We start from the raw sequence: 14,014 nt of genomic DNA on the forward strand, positions 1-14,014 counted from the left end.
ATGTATGCCATGTCAGCTGGTAGGGTGGACCCAGGAGATAGAAGGGGGATTGGCCTCTGAGGCAGGTGTTTCCTTGAGAAGGAGAGGGCTGTGTCCTCTTGATAGATCTTTTCTTAGGACTCAGCACTAACTCCAGGTGTCTCCCTTCTTCCGGTCCACCTATGCAATGCTGAGTGGGCTAGACAGAGGATAATCCTAGAGGAGAGTAAATATAAATGGCCAGCTTTGCCATAGGCAAGAGAAGGATGCAGAGAGAAGTAGAGAGAGGCAGAGATGTAGAAAGATTTAGGGATGCAGAGAGAGAGACACACACACAGAGACATACATACACTTGCTCTTGCTTCCTGCTAACCCCTGTTGAGATTACCAATAAAGAAAGGCTATTTGGCACTTAACATCGGCTGGTTTTCATGTCTATTGGGGAACATTGGTATGTATGGCCCTGGCAATCAGTAATTTCAGAGTGGGAGGTTACAATTTTTGTTGTTGCCAATGTTTTTTTTTTTTTCCTGAGTATTTTGTCATGTTAATCACTACAAATATTATTTTTTGGTTCTGATTATTTCATTCTGCTTCAGTTCACATCAAAGTTTTCTATGCTTCTCTATATACTTCATATGTGTTTCTCATAGTGCAATAATATTTTGTTTATGTATCATAATTTATTTATCCATCCATAATCAGTGGACTTGTACTTTATTTTTGGTTCTTAATTATTACAAGGAATGCTGCTATGAATGTTTTGATGCATACGAAACCTTTCTTTCATGGACATCCTTAGGGTATATGTATAGCAAGGGAAACTAGTTCTAAAAATATGGGCATTTTATTCAATTTCTTAACATAATTCCAAATTATTTTTGCTATTCTTTCATGTGTGTTACACAATGGAATACAGATTAACATCTTTTGCATTTGGGAATATTGTATTACTTTTTTTCATAGATGATCCATAATTTGAGTGATTCATTTTGGTTTTCTTTGGTAAGTGAAGGACTTTTTCTTGCTTCCTTATATTATTTCCATGTGATTTTTAATTTCTTAGAATTTGACCAATACATTTAATTGTGACTTAAACTTAGTTTTCCTTTTGTTTGTATTCTATAGAATCTTATCAAATTATATACCACTGTTTCTATTATTTCTGGTGATTTTCTTGCATTTTTTTTTGATGCATGGCATTTCATCTTTTTGATACCTTGTGTTTTTTAATCTTATAGATTAATGATCCTTAAATTATTTCTATTAATACTGTTTTCAAGGTATATTATGAATTATGTAGAATTAGTATCTTCACATTTTATTGTTTTTTATTACATTCTGGCAATTTTTCTTCCTATATTTTTTAATATAGAACATCCAATTTTCTCTTTTTCAGAACTTCTACTATTATCTTTCCATAATATTTTCCTTCTGTTTAAAATCTTCCCTTTCTTGCCAAATTTTGAAAATTGATCCCTGTGCATTTTTAAGATTGTGTAGATTTCAGCTAGTATTTCCTCTGAGTGTATTTTTGGTGGTCTACATGCTCTTTTTGACTGCATTTTCTTGGGTGCCACTTCTATTTCCTCATATCTGACTAGTACATTGGCTATTGAACTATTAGATTCCAAATCTCATAGTTTTACTGTTGCTGATGAGAAACAATCACTATAGAAAAGCTGAAAAATATATTCCTGTACATATATAATTGTTTTCCTCCCGATATCATCTATAAATGCTCTTGTGGTGACATAGTATGCTTTTCATCTCAAATCTTCTGCATACTCATTTCCCCTTCCATCACTTTTTGTTGTTTCATGAAATGATACTGCTTGTGATATTCTATTTGCTCTTCTATAATAATTAAGAAATTAGCCTTCTTTCTTAGTCACTCATGTATTGTGTCTCTTCTTATCAAGAAGATCTCTTGTTTCTGAGCTAATCTGGATTCTTTTGGTTTCCTCATTATGATGATTGTTTTAAAACTAAAAAAGTTCTCTAAAAATTCCATTAGAGCTTAATTTGAACTAAAAAGTATATTTTCTACATCTTTATCCAAGTTGTTGATAAAAATGTTGAAGAATAGAGAATGAAGAATAGATTTCAGAAGTATTCCATTATGGGCCTAGACCTCTTTCCAATTTGAATCTCTTTATTTATGAATCATTTATAACTGCTCTTTGAGCATTATTATTCAATCAGTTCCTAAATTCACTTAGTTTTGTTGTTTAGCTTTTATTTCTATATATTGTAAACAAGGATGACATGAGATATTTAATAGAATATTTTGATAAAATTTGACCTAACTTTACAGCATTTCCTTAATCTATTAGGCTAGTTACCCTTACATAAAATGGAAATAAGATTAATATGACAAAATCAACTGTTGGTAATTCCATGGTGGTTCTAAAGGTTTGTTAATTCCCTTCCCAAACACTTACAAATCATACATATTGTATGGCTGTTTGAGTTTTTCCCTTGATATATCAATTCACTGGCCATTGAATGCAAATCACATTTATTATGCTGCAAATTAAATTATTTTGGTCTAAAAACTATGATTCATAGCATCTCTTTTTCTGCCACTTTGTTTCTATTACATTGAAAGTAGAAGACATTCATGCAATACTGAGGGTTATTTTGAATTGAGTTCTGTTTCATTAGGTCACCATGCCCAAAGACAACTTCATGTCCATGATATTAAGCTAAGTTGATCTTTAGGTAATAGATAGTTTATTGCCAGAACAACATTTAAAATTCTGCTTTTTTTGTATTTTTGAGAGCCTAAAGCAGGGGTTCTTAACCTAAGTTCTGTGAATTTTTTTATATTGTGATAACTATATTTCAACATTAGTTTCCTTTATAATTCCATATATGTTGTTTTATACACTTAAAATTATTCTGTGAAGGAATCTATAAGTTTCACTAGATTGTCAAAGGGGTCTATGTGATTAATAATAATTATTATTATTGTTATGATGATGATGTTTAAAAACCTCTGGACTAGATTACTTCAGTGAAGCATCAAAATAAAAATTTTGTAAGACTATTATAAGCCAGTCACTATCAAGCCACAATCTCTGGAATTTCCTGAAGATCCAGGTCACCCCAAAAGATCAATGGGAGGTGATTTGCCTGAGATCTCTAATTGAATGACAGTGCTTAACTTGTCTGGGGAGATATGTTTTCCCAGGAGGGCCTGAGACTCCAAATCTCCCTTCTTTTATAGATCAAAGGGGACACAATTTCAGAGTGATTATTTTACAGATTAAAGGGGACACAGTTTTCAGCATTCCCCACCCCCACTTCCAGGCATAGTTATTGAAGTTCTAATTCTGAGGAATAGCAGTATTATAGTTGTTGAGCAAGGTAAAAGGCTATTGTTCTCTATAATCAACAGAAAGGAAGAGATGGAGAAAAATCAAGGGCAAAAACTCCAAATGACTTGACCTGGGACTCATCTGCTACTTCTTGTCAAATTGATTCAAATTTTCTTAATTTTACATTTTTTGCTAGGATCCAAGTCTTTAGCTGCTCTTTAGCCACAAGTCTTCTTTTGACAGAAAAGTCTCATATAAATTGAAAGACTCTAACTATGCTCAATAGAAAGCACTCTCCTCAGTTCGGTTCATAGTATTCAATGGGAACCATAATTCTGAATCAAAGAGAACATATTCCATTTAGAATAGAAGGTTATCACATTGATCTGTAACTAGTGGAAACCATCTGTATTAGCTAGAACTGGGGAGAAAAGAGATGCTCCTCTCATTCAAAGAGCAAGAAAGTTTTTGTTAAATACTAAGTTGCCAAGCATGGCAGAAGAGGAACCAATAAAGAATACATTTAGTCATAACACTAATGTTTGAAAGATCTCATTTAAGTTCAGGTATTTGTGAGTGAGTGCTAAAAAAGTACTAGGGAGACAGCATAAAAATCCAAAAAACTATGAAAGTTCTTCAGGTATTGTGTTATTGAAAATAATTTCATACAATTTTGAGGTCAGTGTGTATACTTACTTACCATGATTCTGTAGAGTGTAGTCTTAAATTGCTGGATTGTTTTATAAAGATTATGGAGTCAGATGGTCACCACTTCCAGTAAAGATCTAGGAGAGTTTAAATGAATATAATAAAGGTTGGATGCTTGGCATCCCCTTGTGAAAAATGGTGAATTATGGACAAAATGTTGTTTTTGCATTTCATGGAATCATTAGATAAATTACACTGGTACAAAAAGATGATAGAACTAGAACTTTTTGTGTGAGATAAAGAAAATTTTTAATTTTGTACTTTGTCAGATAAGGGACTTATCCTTTAAGATTCTTATAAAACTAGTGACACATTATAATTGAAAAAAGCATCTGGCTCTAACATCCTAATATAGATTTTCAGTTCTAAGAGTGCATTAGCAAGATAATAATTTCTAACTTCACATACACACACATCACTAAGCTTTGAGAATTTTAGCTCCCTCTAAGTTGTTTTTCTTTCTGCTAGATAAGATTAACAGACAAACAGATGGATAGAGACAGATAGACAGAGATGGAGGTGGAGAGAGTTAGAGAGGGAGGGAGGGAGAGAGACAGGGGGAGATAGGGAGAGAAATGTTCCTCTAAGAAACAACAAAGAATACAGTTTGAGAATTTCAAGATATTGAACAACATGACTTGTATTAGTTTTTAATTCATCAGAGTCCATATAATTCCTAGAATACATCAGATCTCCTAAGGTGAATAAGTACATCAATGAAAAAAGGAGGGGGAGTTGTTTATTCAATAGCACATTGATCTAGAGAATCTGGGAGTGAAGAAAGCACTTCTCTAAGCTCATTAACTCTGTCAGACTGATCAACTGCCACTTAGTTAAATACCACCTAGTGGTTTTTGGGTACTCATATTTTTCCCCCAGAGGAAAAATTATTGCTTTTTTTGTGCAGTTATGCTTATATTATTTGCTTTATATATAATGTCTTTCCATTAAAAAACTGGCATATTTCTAAATTCTAGGATAAATGGACTAGGATAGGTTAAGTGCCAGAAATAATATTGGAGTGGGAGTCACGAAATCATTGCTCAAACAAATCCCAGTTCTTACTAAATGTGCTTATTTCATTCAGTTTTAATATTCCTTTATTCTAAGTATAAATAGGCCTGTATACGTCTGGAAGATACTCTGAGGTCATCTAATCAAAAAAAAAAATGTGTTTTCCAATCTAAATCACAAGTCAACAATGGAATTCAACTCAATATTCAATAAAGACAACATACTGAAAAATATGCAAGATTTGGATTTAGAGGATCTGCTTCCACTCTTCATATTTTACTACCTGTGTGATACTGAGCAACTCACTTAATGTCTTTGATTTTTAATTGAGGCAACTAAGCAATGTAACAATAGGAATACTGGAAAAGAAAATCTGGGTTCAGATACTTGCTAGCTATGTGAACCCCTAGCAAGACAAATGAGCTCTTCATATCTTTTCTCATAAGCAAAATGGGGGAAATAGTAGCACTTACCTTATTGTGAGAATTAAGTGAGATAATATAGGTAAAGTGCTTTGCAAACTTTAAACTGATATATAAAAAATATTATTTTGTTGTTGTTGAATCATTTCTGTCATATCCAACTCTTCATGATCCCATTTGGGGTTTTCTTAATAAAGATACTGATCTAATTTATTGTTTCTCTTTCTAGCTCATTTTACAGATGAGGAAACTGATGAAAACGGAGTTAAGTGACTTGTCTGGGACCACACAGCAAGTGTCTAAGGAAAAATTTGAACTCAGGAAAATGAGTCTTCCTGATGCCAGAACTGTTGTTCTATCCACTATATTCATCTATCTGCCTCAAATTTTGTTATTATTATTAAATTTTCTTCTCCTTAAAATTGGGAGAAAGGGGAAGGTGGGACTAGAATACCTACGAGGTCTCTTCCAACATTAAATCTATGATAATTTTTTAATAAATCCATAAATTCTAGGTCTTCATTTTATTCACTTGAGGTCAATGAAAGCCTCTTGAAGTTGCTTTCATCTTTTGGTTGCCTTCCAAAAAGCAAACCATGTGATATATATATATATATATATATATATATATATATATATATATATATATATATATATATATATATTATGTAGCTATAGATATAGATAACTTCTGGATCCTTTGAAGTAACTGTGAGGAAACTCATGCAAAAGGAATCATCCAAAAGACTTAGATTAAATAATGCAAAATGAAGTGAGTAGAACCAGGAGAACATTGTTCACAATAATGGAAACATGTTCAATGATCAACTACGAATAACTTGTCTTGGTTCATTTTATTGTTGTAAAAAGCTAATTCCAAAGGATTTATGATGGAAATGTTATCCAGAGAAAGAACTAAATGAAGATCAAGCATACTATTTCACTTTATTTTTTGTGTATTTTTTTCTTTTGGTCTGTTTCCTCTTTTACAAAATGACTAATATAGAAATATGCTTTACATGATAATACATATATAATCTATATCAAATTGCTTATTATTTCAGGGAGGAGATAAAAAAGGAAGAAAGAAGAAAATTTGGAATTCAATTTTTTAAATGAATGTTTAAAATTATCTTTATATATAATTGGAAAAAATACTAATTTTTTTTAGGCAATTGGGGTTAAGTGAGTTGCCCAAGGTCACACAGCCAGGAAGTGCTAAGTGTCTGAGACCAGATTTGAATTTGGGTCCTCCTGACTTCAGAGCTGGTGCTCTATCCACTGTGCCACCTGGCTGCCCCAAAAACACAATTTAAAAAAAAAGTAGCTAGTACAAGAATAATTTGTTTACAGTGAAAGAGGCATATCAGTTTTCAAGACAATTTAACAAAGGCACATATGCTCACAAATTGTGACTCAGAAAAAGTTAACTCTAGAAGAACACTTGTACCTTTTTCTTTACTTGAGCCATGTACCTACATCTCTGATTTGCCTGTGAAGACCCTAATGGAGTAAGGAATCAGTGAGCTACTCTGTTCACATGTGGTATGTAGGAAAATGCTTCTCCATGCTTTATATTAGGTACTCACTGACCACATATACACACTGGAACAAGGAGTTTACTTAAGAAACTCAGAGCAAAATAAGGGAACTTCTAGAAGCCGATTGCTATAGCATTCACTTAAGTTATAAGTCTGAAGTTATTTATCCAACATATTCCCTCAGGTTATTCATGCTACAAAAAGAAAAGTTAGCATCCTGAATCATGGGTTTACTTACTCCATCTCTAGGAGCATTACAAAGTACAATACTTTAAAAGTCTCATATTCCCCCTTAGAGGCATCAATCTTGGCTCTAGACCTGTGTTCAACTTATATTTCTGATATTTCCTAACCATGTGACCTTGTCCACTTAAGATTTAACTGACTCATCTGAAAAATGAGGTGAGTTGGACCAGATGTTCTCTGAGGTCCTTTTTAAGTCTAGATCTATGATCCAATCTCTCCTTTGTCTATAAAATTAAGTCTTCTTTTATGGGATTTCTATTTTTCAGAAGAGGCTGAACTATAATCTCTGAGTCCTCTTCCAACTTTATGATTTTCAGCTATTGACTATTCCTATAATTGTAGAATAGAAAATCAATATAAGAGACCTGATAAGTATTCTATCTTCATGATTTCTAAGATACTGGGGAAAGGAAGGGTCAATAGAAGAACTAGCAGGTACTTCCCAGAAAATGGCAGGGAAAGGGACTAAAGATTCTTTTTCTGCAGGTTTCCTATAGTCAGTTAGTATTCAGTTACTAAATTTTTAGTAGTCAATGCCTTTTTAATCTCTAATGATCTCCATATATTTCTTTGGGATTTTTAAATGCAGTTTTCTATTGAGTTTTGGTCTTTTTGTTACAAATACCTGAAAGTCTTTCCATTTATCAAATATCCAATTTTTTTTCATTCAGGATTATACTCAATTTTCTGGATAAATTATCCTTGAATGTTACCCCAGCTCTTTTGTTTTTCAAAATATAAAATATTTGAAATATTTATCTTTAACTTGGGAATTTTGAAACTTGATTATGACATCTTTGTAAGTTTTCTTCCTAGGATCTCTTTTAGGTGGTGATTAGTAGATTCTTTCTATTTCTACTTTACCTTCTTGTTTCAGATCTTTACATCCAGATTTTTTTTTAATCATGTCTTTCATATAGTCTAACAATTCTTATATTGTCTCTCCTCAAACTAATCTCTAGATCAATTTTTTCTTTTTCTCATTTATAAAAAATTATATGTATAGAAGAATCACACATATTTAACACATATTGGATTACTTGCCGTCTTGGAGAGAGGATGGCGGAAGGGAGGGAGAAAAAAATTTGGAACACAAGGTTTTTCAAGGGTGAATGTTGAAAATGATGCATATGTTTTGAAAATAAGCTTTATAAAAATTATTTTCTGTTAGTTTTCTCCATTAATTAAATGTATTCAATATTTTGTTTTTTCTCAGTTACCTGAAAAAATAATTTTTAATATTTGTTTTTAAAACCTTGAGTTCCAAATCTTCTTCTTTCCTCTCTTTTCTCCTTCTTTCATTGAGAAGATAAGCAATTCAATATAGGTAATACTTATGTAGTCACGTAAAACATGTCCATAACGGTCATGTTATAGGGGGAAAACATAGATAAAAAAACTTAAAAAATAAATAAGATTTTTAAAAGTAGATTTCAATCTGTATTCAGATACTGTTAGCTCTATCTCTGGGATGTGGATAGCATTTTTGATCAAAAGTCTTTCAGGGTTATTTTGTATCATTGTATTGGGGAGAATAGCCAAATCATTTGAAACTGACTATCTTACAGTATTGCTATTACATTGTTTATAGTAAATTTCACTTTACATGAGCTCATGGAAATTTTTTCCAGATTTTTTTGAAACCATCCTGTTCATCATTTGTTATAGCATAATAGTATTCTACCATAATCACAATTTGTTCAGCCAATTCACAGTTAATGGTATTCCCTCAACTTCCAATTCTCTACCATCAGAAAAGAGCTGCTATAAATATTTTGTACATATATGGTTTTTTTGTTTGTTTTACTCTCTTTTTGAATACAGACTTAGTAGTGGTCAAAAGGTGTGCACAGTCTTATAGACCTTTAGGCATAGTTTCAAATTGATGGTTGAGTCAGTTCACAACTCTACCAACTATGCATCAGTATCTCATATTTTCAACATCCCCTCTACCACTTGTCATGTCCTTTTCTGTCCTATTAGCCAATCTAATAAGTATGTGATAATCTTTCAAAATTGATTTGCATTTCTCCAATTAATAGTGAATTACAGCATTTTTTCATATGGCTATAGATAGCTTTGATTACTTAATCTGAAATTGTTCAAATCTTTTGACCATTTGTAAATTAAGGAAAGCTCTTATTTTTATAAATATGATTCAGTTTTCTATATGTTTTAGAAATAAGGTCTTTATCAAAAAATCTTGCTGAAAAATATTTTTCACAGTTACTATTATTAACTATATTTTCCTCCATTCTATACCTCTACCCCCTAGTTTATTCTATTTTCTTTCTCCTTTCATCTTACCCCATTTCTCTTTGTTTCTGACTACCCTTTCTTCCAACCTGCCATCCCTTCTATCATCCCTGCCTTTTCTTAACCCCTTCCCCTCCAAATTTCCTGTAAGGCAACATAGATTTCTATACCCAAATTGTCCCTCTTTGAACCAATTCTAATGAAAGAAGGTTCTCTCACACCCCTTCTACACTGTAAAAACTTTTTCTTGCCTCTTTTATGTGATAATTTACCTTATTATACCTCTCTTTTCCTTTCTCCCTGTATATTCATCTCTCATCTCTTAATTTTGTTTTTAGGTATAACTTTTTTCATTTCCAACTCACATCTCTGCTCTCTATATAGATTCCTAATTTCTCAAATACTAATAAAATTCTTATGAGGTACAAGTATCATCTTTTGTCCTCCAGAATATCATGTTTTGACCCCTCCAATCCTTTAATGCAAAAGCTATTAAATCTTGTATTATCCTGACTGTGTGAATTATTTTTTCTGGCTGCTCGCAATATATTTTTTCTTGATCTGGAAGCTCTAGAATTTGGCTATCATATTCATAGGAGTTGGGAAATCACAAGTGAGTCCCTACCTTTATTCTATCACCTTGGCTCCTCACCCTCAGTTGTTTTTTTAATGAGATGTTTCAGATTCTCTTCTATTTTTTCTAATTTCATTATATTTTGGTGTCTTATAACATTATTTGATTCCATTTGCCCAATTCCAGTGTTCAAGGATTTATTTTTTTCTTAAGATTTTGTTTCTATTTTCTAATTGGTTTTTTTTCTTTCCATAATTTTCTTGAATTGTTTTTATTTTTTTCTGATTTTTCATGTTCCCTTTTGTTTGATTTTTTAAATTCCTTTTTTTAAGTTCTTCTAAGATTACTTTTTGAATTTGTAATGATTTGATGTTATTCTTTAGGGAAACATTGGCCTTTTTATTTAACTTTACCATCTTCCTCTGAATATGAACCTAGAAGCTATCAATGATTCCTTCACTTATTCATTTCTTATTTTTTTTCATTTTATTTTTAATAACTCAATGTTATTATTATCAAATTTAATCCCAAGTTGTGGATAATATTGCCCTAAGCCTCATTGTCCTTCTAACTACTGTTTGAATATTTTCTGGAGGCTCAACCTCAGTTATTCCTCTCTTTCTCCCCTAAGCCTCAGCTATTGCTGTCCAGAAAACATTCTTGTTTTCTAGGGCACCATACTTTCTGGGCTTAGACTTGATCCTTCTTACCCATAGCCATAGCCAAGAGTCACATCTTGGTCAATACTGCCAAGCCTGACATCCAGAAACAGCAGGGGGTCCTTCAGTCCCCTCCCCCCAACACATTCAGCAGTCTGATACTCTTTAGATGAAAGTTTTCTGAGGCTGTGAGGTAAAAGTTTTTGAGGTGAAATTTCTTTAAGTTTCACAGAATGATGTGAAAGTTGATGTAAAAGTTCTTAAGCTAGTCAGTTTCGCTCAAAGCTTATAAAGAAAAAATATTTTCTATTAAGAAAAAAATAATTGATTCAATAAAATAAACCTTAAAGTTGAAGTTTCATAATCAATGAAATAGAGGATTTTCAAGAATTCTTGATGAAAAGGCCAGAACTGAATAAAAAATTTAATATTCAAATTCAAGACTCAAAAGAACCGTAAAAGATAAGCAGAAAGAGAAATCCTAAGGGACTTAATAAGGTTAAACTATTTGCATTCCTGCATGGGAAGATGATACTTGTAACTCATAAGAACTTTCTCACTATTTGAGAAATTAGAAGTATATATAGATAGAGAGCAGAAGTGTGAGTTGACTATGAAGGGATGATTTTTAAAAAGGGATGAGAGATGTATATACTGGGATAAAGGAAAGAGATAGACATAATGGGGTAAATTATCTCACCTAAATGTGGCAACAATGTAGGTAAGGAGATGAAGGGGAGTAGGAGAATCTTACTTTTTTTAAAAAAAATTATTTATACTTCACTCATCCCAAACTTCAGTCTCTGGAGTCTTCTCTGAGGTCCTCTTAAGATGACCTAGGGGGACAACTGCTTTACCCCTTTATTTTTGCTACTATACATTCATTTTGTGATTTTCTATTTGTGGAGGAAATCTGGAGAAAATCTGGAGAACATGGAAATTTCTGACCTACTCTACCATCTTTCCAGAATCAACTCCTATTATTATGTTTTAGGAACTATACTAAGCTCTGGGGATACAAAGAAAAATAAAATTGCTTTAGAGTCTAATAGAGAAGACAACATACAAACAGCTATGTACAAACGATATACAAAATAAGTTAGAAATTTAAAAAAAGGAAATAATCAACAATAGATTTAAGAAAGGGGTAGGGTGGGCAGTCAGAAAAAATTTCTTGTAAAAGGGACTTAGATGAAGCCAGAGAAGCCAAGAGGCAGAGAAAATAAGAAAGGAAAGTGTTCTGGGCACTGGAGATAGCCAATGAAATTGCCTGGTTTTAGAAGATTTAATATTTTGATTGAGGAAGAGTATAGTGTCATTAGATCACATAGTATTTGAGAGGTATAAGATATAAAAGGCTAGAAAGACTGGGGTGGGGAAGAGCAGATCATGAATGGCTTTGAATTCCAAAGGATTTTATATTTGAACCTATATGAAATAAAGAGCTACCAGAACTTATCTATTCATGGTCCAGGGTTTTTGATGATGATTTCCATATTATATATCAATTTCATCCTGAACCATCACCAATCTTTTTGACCTTTGCCTTGTTCCTGGACTTTGATGATTCTGGAGGGAAGAGAAGGCTTATGAGTTGCTCTGTCTCACTCAGATTCAATTCAGGTACAAATCAAGATATACTACTCATGATATCACTGGTCCTCTTTGAGAATGAAGGACCAACAACAACAGTACTGAAGCACTTATGTAGAATAGGAGTAGTCAATAAATTTTAAAAGAATGGTAAAAGCAAGTCAGAGGTATTCATAGCCTGAATTTTCTATTTACTAGATTCTGAGCCAGAAACAACCTCTTTGAAGGTATTTTTTTCAAAAGCAGAGGGGTTAATGAACTATTTGACCTCAGATATACCTTAATTATTTATATTGTATTACCTTTCAAAAAATGTAGAGTGAATCAACAAATAGAACTTGAGATGATGATGAGATCTTGGTCTACAGAGGTATGAGTGTTTCTTTCAGTTGTGGTCAGTTTGGCTCATGGAAAGGAACAGAAATTGGTAAATTTGAGAGAAACCTTGGGAAAAAGTAACTCCACAAAGAAAAGGCACTTACTAAAAAGATTGTTGAAATTTCCAACTTCATAGCATCAAATTTACATAGGAATGGCATAAAAAAGTTGAAGATAATAACTAGAAAACTAACACCTTGAAATATTTGGAGACGTAGGATAAATGTATATTGCTTTATGGTGTAGTTGTCAGAAAGTTGTAGATTTATAATCATGAAATAAAGATGAATCACCTCACTAAAGAAACTCTATCCTAGACCAGTAGAAATAGTTGAATTGAGATTAGTTTGGGGTTCACAGCTCAAAACTTCTCAGAAATCTGAACTCAAAAACAAAATTGGTTTCAGGATAAAATTCTAATCTTGTCTGGTAAGTTTGGAACTGTCATTTACTGCTTGAAAAAGTGTACTAAACAATCAGAAGGGAAGCAACAAAGAGAAATCATTTTTACATTTAAACGTTTTGATAAAGACCTCATTTCTAAAATATATAGAGAACTGATTCAAATTTATAAGAATTCAAGCCATTATCCAATTGATAAATGATCAAAGGATATGAACAGATAATTTTCAGATGAAGAAATTAAAACTATTTCTAATCATATGACAAGGTACTCTAAATCACTATTGATCAGATATAAAGTCTAGACTCCCTCTCTGGAGGACCTCTGAATCAGCCTGAGTCCTTGGTCTTAGTGAAAGAGTGAAGGAGGCAGGAGGGCCACCTGGCTGGTCAAAGTTGGAGTGTGAAATCTTCTCTTGTGTCTGTGGCTGAGAGCTGCAGGTGAAAGAGCCTCTTCTTTAAGTCTGAGACTTCCCTTAAATACTCTAGTACAATTATGTCACTGCATCACACTGAGCATGTGCAATTATAGAACATTATATCACCATATTACCCTAAGTATACGCAAACTAGATTAATTACAGCATTAAGTATATGCTTAGAGAGCCATTACCTCACATTGAGTAGGTACTTAACTATAAATACCCTGCTGTCCTAGATTTAAGTACACCTTTTCAGAGTTCCAGCATTCTACAGGGAAATGCAAATTAATTCAACTCAGATACTACACACCTCTCAAATTGGCTAAGATAACAGGAAAAGAAAAGGACAGTTGTTGGAGGAGATGTGGGAAAACTGGGACATTAATACATTGTTCATGGAATTGTGAACAGATTCAAGCATTCTGGAGAGCAATTTGGAACTATGCTCAAAAAGTTATACCCTTTGTGCATACCTTTTGACTCAGCAGTATTTCTAC

This window comes from Sminthopsis crassicaudata, chromosome 4 (genome assembly GCF_048593235.1).
Source record: "Sminthopsis crassicaudata isolate SCR6 chromosome 4, ASM4859323v1, whole genome shotgun sequence".
In the NCBI taxonomy this organism is placed as follows: Eukaryota; Metazoa; Chordata; class Mammalia; order Dasyuromorphia; family Dasyuridae; genus Sminthopsis; species Sminthopsis crassicaudata.